General features: G+C 33.4%; 1 protein-coding gene and 1 long non-coding RNA gene across 2 annotated transcripts in view; both read right to left on the bottom strand.

Annotated features, from left to right (window-relative positions):
• The window catches only part of luna, a 372,732-nt gene that overhangs the window by 59,254 nt on the left and 299,173 nt on the right, over positions 1 to 14,305 (bottom strand). The window lies entirely within an intron of this gene.
• LOC142238566 (uncharacterized) overlaps positions 1 to 14,305 on the bottom strand; it is a 114,526-nt gene that overhangs the window by 5,174 nt on the left and 95,047 nt on the right. The window contains exon 3 of the long non-coding RNA XR_012722761.1: positions 14,081 to 14,120. This is a non-coding gene — a long non-coding RNA (uncharacterized LOC142238566). The remainder of the gene's footprint in view (positions 1 to 14,080; positions 14,121 to 14,305) is intronic.

Below are 14,305 nucleotides of genomic sequence, written 5' to 3'. Positions count from 1 at the left end.
TGGTTTCAAACTTGTATATGTTTGCGACTGTCGCAAAGTTGTAAACGTCACATACGCGTCGTAAATCTAGAAAAAGTAACAAACGTCGCAATCTAAAAATTACTTAAGTCGCGTCAACTGGACAGGGAATTCGATGACATCCAAGATGACAATATGTTCGAAGAAGTTTCAGGAATGTTCATAAAATTATTAACCGATTCAAAAAGGTAGACTTATTTCAATTCTACTCGATGATGCAGTAAACGTGACGATCTATACACGCTCATAATTAACACTATTGCTTGGTTAAATAAAAATAAATTGAAAGCATATTTAAGACCACATAAGTTGTTTCCTTTAATTTTTCATGCAAATCTGTCTTCCATATAAAATTTGGTCCTTAGACATTTTCAATCGAAGGAATTTGCAAGATTTACATTCATATATTTTTCTATCATTTCCATTCCATCGAATCTTCCTTGATTCTCCATATTGAATGCAATGAACCATAGTCAAACCAATATTCCCATATTGATTTAAAGAAGTTGTTTTTCTGATGCTGTTGCTGCTGCTGATGTTTCTGCTGCAAAAGTGACTTGAATAAGCCGATTATTATTGTAATTCCATCCGGACCAATAAAATAAGTGTGACAAACAAAAGATCTTCACAGGTGTTTGCGAATACAAAACAGAAAATGTGAATATATTTTAAAAGGGGGCTAAAAGTTCACCACACTGAGGTCCTTTAGATTTAAGTTCATAAAGGAGCTAAGATTGCTGTTAATTCATTGCCCTTTAAATGTAGCGAATGAGGAGAGAATACAATAAACACTGGACGATAGACAGACTTCATAGTTTTCGCCATGAAATATTGACACATGTAACATGCATGACTTGTTAAGTAAGACAAAAAAAAAACAACAACAACAACAAAAAACAAGATTCAACCATCTCTACGCCGCCTAAAAGCAGACACCATAAATTGTAAATTCTACTAAAGATCACAGGCGGCAATATGTGATGTGACATCAGACCGGAAAGCAACAGATTTTTTTCTCTCTCCTCTCGTTTGTGTCCAACCCTAGACAGATACAATGGCTGGCGTTTCACCTCTCGCTGGCAGTAGTTCACCTGCCAGTTTTGTTGGGGCTTAACCATGTTGTCGGTATAACAGACTCCGATGGCCATAAAATCCTTGTTGTAGAATGGTGTTCATTTACCTATTTTCCACTGTGTTTGCTTTTATGTCCCCATAGACTGAAACAAGTAAAATATTGAAGCCACTGGGAGTAACAAAAGCAACCAAGGCAGGAACATCATCATAAAAACACGTGTAGCCCATTTTCATAGGGTCCATTAACATTCACCCGGGCACACGCTTGTGAGCACACAAACACACCCCAAAATTGGCCATAGATGAGCCACCCACCTACCAAACATCGCTTATATGTTTTTCGATCCTTTGAAGGGAATATTTTTAGTTATGAGTGTTCCACATGTTTACAAAGGTTACAGGTTCATACACAAATCCAGGCAAACAACAACCGCCCATGTCTGAGGCCGTGTGGTTGGATGTAACCGTTTGGTCATTTCTCTTGTACGGGGACCAAAGTTAACGTTTTTCTACCACTCAGTTACGGAGCTTGAAACTTGCCTTTATCCTGTTTTCTTTTCTGAGCTGTTTGCATTTTGGTCGATTCACACGATGTTTACCGCTAACAAAAAAAAAAAAGACGAAAACACGCCAGGATCTCTGACACTGGTCTGGCTTTAGGCAGATTGGTGAATGCAAGTGTAAATAAAACAAACGATGAAAATACACTGCAGACTGACCGAAAGTTCGTATTTCTGGCCGAATAGAATATGAAATAATTATTCGGACTAAAGTCGAGGAATATGTTCGTTATTATATTGTAGCATACTTTTAGGGGGTTCTATGTGAAAATTAAATATTTTCATAAAATATAATTTACACGAACCTACCATGTGGGCCATAAGGCAGAAAAGGAATTAAACAAAATTATTAATTTCCACTCAACCGAAGCTACCTATAATCAATTCGGTAGGCTTCTGGAATACATGCTACTCGGTGTCCTTCCCATGACAGTGTCAATGGTTAATACTGCCGTCACCTACCTCTAGGACAGACCAATTCTATATACATGCATTTATTATGGTGGCGTTGTTATTCAACCATGTTTGCTTTGGTGTTGTTGGGCTATATTTTTTGTCTTGTCTGGCTAGAGTTGGAACCAATGAATTGGTCAATTTTAAACCACAAATTGCATGTATGCTACGTTCGTGGAGCCACAAAGACCAGGTGAATAGATGGAGGCTGGTGATGTCAAAGACAAATTTGGCCGATTGGAAAAAAAGGACACATTTTTTATGGCAGACAAATAGGCATGAATTGCCAAATGATTAATAACAAAGGTCAACGAAGATGAAGTTACTTAAAATTTGTCTAGTGGCTACCAAAAAAGAAAAAAAACAAACAACTAGTAAGGCTAAATTTTTTATGAGTTGAGATATTGGATGACTGGACATATATTTCAAATGACGGTATGTAATGAGAAAGTTGACATTTAGAAAAAATTAGGAGCCTTTTTTAAGGACTCGACTATATAGTAGATAGGAAAACTGGGATATGCGGCATGGGAGAGAGAGATAGGATTTGACCATGGGGTTTGTTCCTCCCAACAGGCATTCAAGTTCAACATCGTAAATCTATATCTGACAACTATATATGAATTTCTGTATCTTTTAGATGACTATAAAAAACAAAAAGCCACCATACACTACACTAACACTTATACTTTCACACTATCTTTCAAAATAACCACAAACTCGAAATAGTGTGAAACAAAACAATTCTTATCCCTTTGGGGAAAAGGGTTATAAAAACAACTGTACTGATGGTCAGTTGTAAGGAAGTTTTAATTCTCTGGATGTCCATTTCAGTATATTTGTAGTTTTCCTACTCTCTCACACACACACACACGCCTACGTACAAATACCACAAATGCAGTTTCACTTTTTTATATGTAAATTTTTTGACACTTTATCATCTGCTCAGACTGCTCAGTCCTAGGACAAGAAATCCAAAAATACTGGTGTTGTTTTATTCTGGCGATTTTGCTGAAAGAGAATTTTGGGGGTAAAAAGTAGCTGTGGTAAAACTCTCTGTGAACTTTAAATAGTTGCAGAAACTTAACAAAGAGGAAACTATTTCTTGACCACGTCCAAAATACAAGAACTTTGAAAATGCCAAAAGGAAATATTTTCTTTAATGAAGAGAAATTTAGCTAAGAATTTTTTTTAGCTGATTATGGTAAAATGTTGGTAGATTGCTTTAGCTTGAAAAAAAAAAAATACGTAAATTTTGTAGAGGCAATGATTAAGGATTGCTTTAAAATCTACTCAATTTTTGGGGTATGGTAATTTTTAACCTTTGACAATTACATGGAATCTGATTGGTACCAGGAAAAAGCATCTTTTATATTGAAAATTAGTTAACTTTTGTATTATTATCAAACATTCAAAACGTTGTTTTAGATAGCGCCTGGAAGTGGGCTAAAGTATTATTGTATTCGAAATATGCTTTTTTAGTAGTAAATATAAAAATTGTAGTATCGTAAATAACAAATAAAATATTTCAGTTTTCTTATATTTCTCATATATTAAATTATTACAAACTAAGGGACAGCTGGAATTTTGCATACAATTAACTCTCTATAAAAATAAAGTTAGTTGAAATATTAATTATGCTAATTAATATTTTAATTAAATAAAAATGTTGATGGGAAAAATTTGGTTAGTTTCTTTGTTTCATTAAATTTTGAAAAAAAAAAAAACAATTGAACTATACCCAATAAACACAAGCATTGGAAAAATGCTTATATTCAATATGCTTTCAAACATTTTTCAAAGAATTAGATTAGAATTCAATTTGAGAAATTGTTGAGAAAATCGCGTTCTCAACAAAAAAAGACATTAAAATTCAACACGTTAGCAACAATTTCTCAAACACCAAGTTTTTTTCCGAATTTTATTTGACATTTCTCTATTTCAGACTTACTCAATTTGAACCATGGAGAGATACATAATTCAACAACGTGTTAAAGTTATCCAGACTTATTATGAAAATGGGCGTTCAAATCAAAATGCATATCGTGCACTTCGTGATTTTTTTTGGTCAATTTGATCGTCCAAATGTGTGTAAAATCGCAAAAATCGTGGAAAATTTCGAGCAAACTCTTGACCATTCCAAACGTCGTGAATGGGCAGAATGGTTCCAAGAAATGGCAACAGTGGATGATCAATTTTCGAAGAAAATCATCTTCAGTGATGAGGCACATGTTCACCTCAGTGGATTCGTCAATAAACCGAATTGCCGCATTTGGGCGAATGAGAATCCAAGAGTGATTGTCGAAAAACCAATCCACTCACAAAGAGTGATTGTTTGGTGCGGTTTATGGGCTGGCGGCATCATCGGGCCGTATTTTTTTCCAAAATAAGGCCGGTCAGGCATTTACTGTGAATGGTGTTCGCTATCGTGAGATGATAACGAACTTTTTATGGCCCGAATTGGATGATATGGATGTGGACGATAAGTGGTTTCAGCAGAACGGTGCCACTTGCCACATAGCTAACGAAACAATGGCTCTTTTGCGCAACAAATTCAAAGGCCGTGTTATCTCACGTAATGGCGATGTCAATTGGCCACCAAGATCATGTGATTTGACACCGTTGGCCTTTTTTCTTTGGGGTTATTTGAAAGAAAAGGTGTACGTCGATAAGCCAGCAACAATTCAAGAACTAAAGGATGAGATAATTGGGCACATTAACGGCATAGAACCTCCATTATGCCTCAGCGTCATCGAAAATTTGGACCATCGGATGAAGGTGTGCCACCGAGGTCGCAGCGCCCATTTGGCCGATATTTTGTTCCATACATAATTGAGTAATACCAATATATCATAATAAAATAAAATTACAATAATTTCCTAAATAGTTTGTTTTATTCAAAATCAACATCGGCCCTTGAAATTTGAAACCAGCAACAACTTTTCAAACTAAATTTCATTTTAATGCCTCAAAGCAAGCAATTTGCAAGGCCATTTGAATTAATGTTGAAGATGGGTTTCACTATCAAATTAATATGGCGTTACCTATGAAAAATGCTCATCCTTGTGTTTGTTGGGTGCTAAGAACTCTTATGGAATTCATCTACAGGTAAACTAATTATAAATAAATAAATAATACCAATTGAACCAATCAAAAAATTAATTGAAATCGTCCAAGAAATCAATTAAGTAGAGTTTTTATTTCTAATTAATTATGTGATTGATACAGTCATTTTCGTGATGAAAGCAATTTCCATTAAAATAAGATCAATACATTGATTCAATCAATTTTTTTTTCGTGTAAGCAAACGCTAAAATTATATTACATACAAAAATACATATTTTAACATATTGTATTTTAATATATTAAAATATTTAAATGCACTTCCAGTCCGTGATATCCTAAAAGTATACTCTAAATATTTTTGCCAATACACAATTAAATTGGAAAATAAATGAATGAAAATATTTTTCCGGGACAACTTTCAACCTTTGCTTCAATGTTTCATTAAGAAAACGGATATTCATTAATTGCAAGCGGATATTATCTGTATTTACGGTTAAATCATGAGTTACAAAAAAAGCAACAATCTGGCAAAATACCAAAACGGAAATCAAATCAATTTTTGGTTGAAGAATGTCATTGAGTGTTCCAAACAGATTATCGTTATCCAATGATTAAGGACACAGAAAATTAAATTCCACAGAAATTGGTTTTCTTTTCTGAAGGGAGAACTCTTGAAAATTCAGCAATTGTTAATTAAGACCTAACAAGCGGAAGTGAACCTTTTTCATTGTTAATAAAACTTGACAGAAATTGCTAAGAAAAACAAAACGAAACAAAGACCCAATAAATACGAAATCTCTGAAGGACATAATAGGTGACTTACTCGTAATGAAAAACAAAAAAAAAACACAATGTTATAAAATCCAATTGACGGAAACGGAAACTACAAACTGAAATGTAAGACAATTTTTTTAAGGGGGAGAATTATAGCCCAGCAAAAACATTACAATGTCATTTTTCGTTAATGGCCCATTTGTTCTATAAAAATTTCCTTTTGTCGTAAACAAAATTGTACAGATTCATAGGCCGCAATCATAAAACTTAGGAGTCTGTAGTTTAAAATGGCTGTTGTAATGGATTGCCTGTACCGGGAATATTTTCTTTGAAGTTTACTGTTTTTGCTCCAAAAAAACAAAAAAAAAAAATGAATATAGTTGTAAGTCTATTAAAATTCAATAAAATATGATGTTCGTGAATCTAGGTTAGCATTACAGAGTGTTTACTTTAAAAGACCAGTGAATGATAAGAATGTCCTTCAGTGTAGTGGTTGGTTCAAATCAAATTTGTGATAGCCTTGGCATATTAGCTTTAAACAACACAGATAACAATTTTAAGTTTTTTATAAGCTACATTCATGGTATACTTTTAGGCTGAAAGAAATAAAAACTCTTGGTAATGGAATCGCTTATCAGTTCTAAAATCTTATTTCACAAATGCAATTACTTCTAAATTTGTGAACAATAACATACTTAGATTACATATATAGGTAGACAATAGTATTCTTTTACGCAATTTGCTTCAAATACGGCACGTTGAGTTGTAAGTTTTGTGACATGTTTCTTCATAAGAACTCGTATCGGGATTTACCATCTAGTGCCCCAATTTTTTTGTCAGCTGATAAAATATTCAATGTTAACGACACAAGAGCAAGAAAATTAATCAAGAAAAATTTATACGATAAAATTCAGTATACGAGTATGCTGCAAAGGCTCTTGGACAGGTTCAACTAAGTTTTCTTTTAATTTTATTCATTTTTGTTGTCTTAAGGTGTGTTTCACTAAAAGCTTCCGTATTTAATGAAGACCGCCTTAAGGCGGGATCGGGCATTAGAGGGTTAATACAATTTAAACATTTAATTTATAATTGAGCTATGATCATTTATTATACATTATTCATTCATTCAAGCATTGAATCTTAATTTACGTTTTCAATTTGTAAAGAACACATGATATTTTGCATATTGTCAGTTTTTATTGCATATTTTTGGGCTAAGTATAAAAATAGGAGGTGCGTTTTTGCAAAGCTGGCGCTACGCATATAAGGGAGCTATATCTAAAACTAAACAAAGACATCATAGAAGATTACCTCATGCTAAATTTAAATAAGATTAAGATTATGGGAAATTGGTCATAATTGCTCCAGATTTAATTTTGATTACGGGTTCGAGATATAATTCCGATAATGGGTTATATTTTTCGGTATTAGTGGATGTTAAAAAAATTTCCACAGTTGTGCTTATTAATTTAATGTCTATTGCATATTTTCAGTTGCTTTTAAATTCCATAGCATACGTTTAGGCTACATGTGTACGAATTAATGTCTTCTGTTATAAAATTCAAATCGCAATATTTGACTCTTAATTCATGGTGTCCATTTTCTTCAGTTCACAGAGTATCGTGGACAAATACATACACCCAAAGGCCATGTCATCTGTCAAAGGCTAATGACAAACTGTCTTTCAACTCCTTGGCGTGCACCTTGCTTTAATAATCAGTGCAATAAATTTCAATCACTTTAATGACACAATTACAAAAGCGAAACATTTTGCCCCACAATGGAATAGAGGGAATCAAGGCAAAAAAAGAAGGTGTTTAGCAAAAAGGTGTTTAAATCTCATTATCGTTGTGTCAATGGTTTGTTTTTCTTCTTCATGGTTGTTGTTGCCACTGCGGTCTTTTATTGTAGCTACTGCTTTGACCTTTTTTGCTTGGTGGTGTGCCCACATCCATAATATTTACGTTTGAGCATTTTTCCTCGTCCTAGCATTAACTGCTCAATTTTAACGTATTTTCTTGTCGTCTCCGTTTCTTGGTGCTGCGTGCGTTAAGCCCCGGGTACAGGTATTTAAAGACCAAAATGATAAGCTAATTAAGTTGGAAAAAGTTTTACTTTACGCTTTATTACAATGACATTCAGAATACCGAGCAGCAGACGCTGGCAATTTACAGAATGTATTACAAGAAAATGTCACCATTTCTCAAGCTTAGTGTATGATAGTAGCTTTCATTGGGAAACCCATCCATTCAACCTCCCGCCTGTCGCTATTTTGGCTCTCACATTTCTGTGCTGTGTTGTTTTTCTTCACATTTTTTCCTCCTTATTCCTTGTTGTCCCTTTTCTCCGGGGCTAATGTCTTTGGTTTGGTCCGTTTCATTTTGTTACGTTTTTATGTTTTGTAATAAATTTGATTAGCATGACCAAAAGTGGCCTTTTCCCCATCCTGTTGTATTCCCATGGGTACAGGGGGGGAGCCTTTAAATTTTTGGCCAATGGAAATTTTAAGATGCATAATCATTTTTCCATAAGAGACAAAAAAGTTGAGGCAAGAAGAAAAATAAAAAAACAAATGTAAAGAAATAAATTTAAATTTTCAAATTTTGTTGGCCAAAGAAGATTTACTTTACCTTAAAATATGCTAGAAATAAGTGATGCAACGTAATCCTAAAAGTATGTTAAGGGGATTACATGAATTTTTATTTCCCCAAAGCAATTTTGTAGTTGCCGGAAACTATGGCATGATTTTGATTTGTGGAAGATGTGCCATAAAAAGGTCCAACGTAAAAAAACACATAAAAATTTTTCTTTCAATTACTTTTTGCAAAAAACGCTATGCAGTTCATTGCTCAGAGAAGTTATACTTGAACAAATAATGGTGCGTGTGGGTGGGTGCATGTCCTCCATGTGAGTTAATTCAACTTTTCATTCGGTACTGGTTTGCATACCACTAAAATTCCTCTTTCTCAGTTATAAGCCAGAAGGTCATCTGCATCATCTGCTGGTTGCAAAAAATATCATAATAATTTGTTTCATTGAAAAACTTCGATGGAATTTCCTTATCAATATGTCTGCGTCACCCGAGTGGTGTGAAAATCTCTTGAACTCCACGAATAAAACGATGACATAGCCATCATCATAATCATGGTCGTTGCCATAATTCCATTATGTGCTTCATTGGAAGAAGAGAATCATTTTTTGTGACGAAATCAAAATGCATCCTTATCAGTGCATACATCCTTTAAGTGCCCAAATATCCAATTCATGCTGAACGCACAACAATAACGACCCACGGCAAGTAAGAGCGCCCTCAACACAGCTACCATACACACGAGAGGGCAAAAGTCTTATCACCAAACTTGTGTTACAAAGGCGAAGAGTATTGCACTTTACTAAACTGCCACTTTTTTTTTCTGCCGGTTGATGATTTCAGCGTAGTTTATTTTTTGCATCTTATTTTTTGCTTCCCTTCGTTATCAATATTGAAGAGGTTCGTTGAATTTTTGCATGGTCTTATTTTCATCTGCTTTCAAGCATAAAAGGTTTTGACAATGGATATCATTTTATTGTGTATATGCTTTTCAGCTTTCATAGGGCAGACAAACAAGAAGTGTTTCGTTTTTATAGGAGCTGTACAAAAAAAAAAAAACACACACACACAACTGGGAACAAAAAGAATAAGGAATCACACAAAGTTTGTTTTTCTGTTGTTTTTTTTTGTTCGAAACGGTATTGAGAATTTTTACATCGATGAATAGGAAAAGAAACTTCTTTGGAATATGGTATGACTCCTTGCAATGGATTTGGAGAAGCGTCTATTCTATTGGAAAAAAAGTACACTGAACTGAGATAAGTGAAAGGCTTTTTACATTACGATGCTAAGATGCAAAATAAAACCCCATTGCCAAAGTTTAGCATATTTTTGGGCATAGTGCTCTAGCTTCCGTCTGTCTGTATGCTAGACAAAAGTAAAGGCAAAAAGAAATTAAGAAAATTCTTTATCCAAAATCTATCAACAACAATTCAAAGACTTTCTATGCCTTAAGGCCAGAAAATACTCCCATTTAACTAAGTTTAACAAGTTCGCAATTTAAGCACATACTTTTAGGAGTATCCCTCACCCATTTTGGTGCGCCCTTTGGCTTAAGCCGAAAACAACAAATCTTAATAAGTGTCTGTGTATGCAGAATAAATTTGTTGGATACAGTTGTGATTTCAACATCGACAAAATAACTATACAACATAAGTTTATGACATATCACAATGTCTATAAAAATATTGAGGTCTTGCCTAAAAGCATAGCAAATAAATTTCACCCGGATCATGAATGAATTCCAAATTTAGGGCAAAATAATAAAAATAATTGTTCATTAGGATAAATCAAGGGGATTGAGTCGATACATAATTCAACTATATCAACATTAAGAGATATGAAATCAGGAAATATGAGGGTAGGCATGAAAACTATTGGAAATCCGAGAAGAGGAATTTTAAGAAGATTTTGTCTCATTGAGCCACCATCTTGTCTTATTCGCAGATGGCAAAGGGGCAATCCAACAGGTTGACAAAGGATTGAAAATTTTATTGCCTATTGTTAGAAAACATTAGTAAGGCTGGTGGTATTTCATAGTATTCCTGTCTTACAAGACCAGTGAAGCCTCAAAGTATGCTACAAAATTTGGTTCCTACTAATTATATAAGAAAAGCTCAGAAGCAGAGTTATTATTGCAACACACAGCAAGGAATATATATTCACTTGATCTCCACCATAGCTCCAATCACTTGAACATTGGGACCATCTAATAGTTTGAGGATAAAGTAAAGGCAAATTTATTTTATTTATAACCTTAAGATCCATAAGATCCCTAAAACCTTAAGATTCGCAGGAATATTTTATTTAAATTAAAAAAAAATAAAGTATTTTTGTTTATTTGGCTATTATTGGTTGTTTAAATTTTTTCCTTTGGTGTTGGTTCATATTTCCAAAAAAAATTTTAAAAAATCTATTGAAGTAAATAAAATTCACTTATTAGAAGGAAATTTTCAAAATTGTAATACATTTTTTTAGGGTCTATGCAGTTTGTTTTCGAACAAATTTTAACTTCGGCCCTGTAAAGAAATTCGCAAAAGTCATCTTCAAATCCCATTATTAGACTGCATACCTATATTCCATTAGAACAGGAAGTATTCATTTATGTCGACACTAAACCAAACAAAAGTCTTTCATGACTCGTCACCACTACATGTTAACTGTATCCTAACAAAAACAGACCTATCACTCTCTCACTCTCTCTCATTCTCTTCATGGCTCTGCCATATTCATCCACCAAAATCGGAGAGATGACGCCAAATACAATAACAGTTGTTATTACAAAACAAATGCCTTTTTATTGCAACCAAAAGTATTCTCCACGTGTAGTAGGGTGGTTCGGTTAAGTTGGAACAAAAGTATTTGGATAATGTCTGCTAAAATAAAAATCAACACTTATTAAAAAAAAAGCAATAAATATTTTTGATTTATAGCAAAAGTGGAATGGACATTTTTTAATTCAAATTTGGAGTATGCAAGTCGTTATTTTGATGGCTTTTATTAACTTTGTGTTCTATTTCACTTATGCGTAAGAAAAAAGAATAAAATTATTAAAAACAATAATATCTAATAATATTTGATATCACCTAAGAAAACCTAAAATTTTAACACTTAAAATATCATAGTGCACGATTTGTTTATAACAGCTTGATAGTCTGTATATCAGAAATTTGGATGTATCCATCCCTTGCAAAGAACGGCTGCGATCTACCGCAACCTACCAGTGTATTTAGTAAACACCAACATTTGCAATCTTAAAACACCAATTGGTAAAAAAAATTTCAGCCACCAATATCCAATGCAACCGAAGACTGTCGATGTTGGATAGTATGAGTGTTGGTCTCTCGAAAACACCGTAATAAATCAATCACACAAATTGGTTACCCATTCTCAGCAGTTTGGTATTCTCTTATTTGGTACTCTCTCAATTCTCTTGAGCTAATGCCAACTGCTAGTAATTGTTGTTGTTGTTGAGTGCAATCACACGTAAGTGCCACACTCGTGTTTTGGTTACCGCGCGTTGTTACGATGTCGATTGGTTTAACATTGTTATATACTAGTGGTATTTTTATTCTCGCATTTGTATCAATGTAAAAGATCGCATGTTAATTGGTGTCTTCCTCACTACCACCGATATTTTGTGGGTAAGATTGCAATACGAAAAAACCACCGGTTGCAGTTCTCTGATCCCTTGATTCCATTATGACCTGCAGAAATGGCGGACATAGTTATATTCATATCACCTTATATTATTTTCTAATATTTGTGGATCTCATAAAAAACTATTTTCCAACCCAATCTAATATTGCTGGGTAAGTAACATTCATATATCCAGTGGTATTGAATAGGGTAGTTGTACTACAACATGAGGTTGGATCATCGTTATCAACATCTCCAAAGTGTGAGATGTTAACTTGTTTTGCTTGTGTTGGCAATAGTTCTTTACTTGTATTAATGTTGTTGCTATTGTTGCTGTTGTTGTTGCGAATAATGCTAAAAGCATTTTCATAACAATAAAATCTAACAAATACCTTCAACACACTCTCACACAGTTACTACAATACAATGGCATTTTTATAACAATAAAAGTACACGCATAGAAATCTATGAATGACCTGACGAATGTACGAAATCCTTTGGAATGGGAGAGGGCAACCTTTCAATAAAATAGTCTCTCCTCTTAAGAAAATCACTTTTCTTTTCTAGACAAAATTCGTAGAGTTGAAGTAGAGTTACGGACAAAAACAAACTGTGTCAAATATTGATGAGAAATGTTACAGTAGAGTATGATATTTTTAACTTTTGCCCTTCCTGTGATAATCTTGGGAAATATTAAAATGTGAATACTTTAAAAAAATATTTTCCTTAATTTATTTGAAATGCGAACTATTTTTAAAATTTTTATAAATCTTTCATATGACAAGGAAGCCACCAAGGTGCAAAGGTTAGTACACCAGCACCTAGAGAGGGAATATGATTCTCTTAGAGCTAAATTTTATTTTTGGGTGGTGAACATGTAAGACGTTTTTTGCAACCATTTTATTTTCTCGGACATTTTATGTTTGGTGAGATAACATTTTTGGGGCAAAAATTTTGTTTTCTCTCCATCACAAAATAATATTTTACTTCAAGATATTCCTTCCATTCGTGCGTTTTGCAATCGCAGTTTATAGCAAACACCAAAAAGCTTTTCAATGGTGGATTATTCTCTCTTAGTAATACTGGTTTCAAAGCTTCTCCACACGGACGAAAAAACTGTTTTCCATATGCTTGGGTGTAAACATTATATGTTTGGAACTCAAATTTTTTAACACAATATTCTTAAGTGCAAGCATATAATGTTCATAAACCAGCATAACATGTTTGGGACATATATGTTAATATGTTGGATCATGTTATGTTTGGGACATAAAATGTTTGTAAATATAATATGCTTAGATGCAAACATTTATTAATTTAGAAATAGCCTATAAACATATATGTGTTTAGAAAGAGAGACCTAGAGAGTATGCTGCAAGTAAAATAATGGAAGTAACCAATTGACGCCCTAAAAATATATCCACACAAAGAAAATTTCATTAAAATTTGTTTCTACCATTGTATGCCCTAAGTTGAAACATAATATGTTTGAACAATACAAACAATATCCTGAAATATATATGCTTGAAGTAAAATGTGTTTGGGGTATATGTTACAGAAGTGATTTTTTTTTGAGGGTGTAAGTGGTTTCACCACAATGTGGAACGCCGTTCGGATTCAGCTATAAAATGGAAGTTCATTGTCATTGAGATAAACATTGAATCGGGTTGCACTCACCACTTTGGTATGACAATGGACTGAATAGTCTATGTGATCCTGAAATATAGGGCTGTCATTATACCTAACCAAACTTTCTTATCACAAGTCACAAACTCTTGTGACTCTCAAAAGATATCAAAAGATAGATTGATTATAGACGTGTTTTTAATAGTAGCCCCATTTTTCAAATGAAGTAGAGGATTTATGCTCTATATCTGCGATTGGAATATCATTTATTTAAACTTACTTCAAGCCCTTATTATCCAGGAGAAGATAAAATATATTACCTAGAAAGAAAAAAAGAAATGAATAAATTAATTGTGGGGCATAAGAAGAATAACATTTTAATATTTAGAATATTTCTATAAAGTTTTTGGAAAATTGTTTAGGAATTGTTATCTTTGTCATTTTTGTAGAGTGTCAGTTAATATTCTGACACTCCTGATCTTTACTGTAAAGAAAATTCAACTGA

This window comes from Haematobia irritans, chromosome 5 (assembly GCF_050003625.1).
Source record: "Haematobia irritans isolate KBUSLIRL chromosome 5, ASM5000362v1, whole genome shotgun sequence".
Taxonomy (NCBI): Eukaryota; Metazoa; Arthropoda; class Insecta; order Diptera; family Muscidae; genus Haematobia; species Haematobia irritans.
Note: the sequence above shows the minus strand (reverse complement) of the source record. Positions and strands in the feature narration are given on the sequence as shown.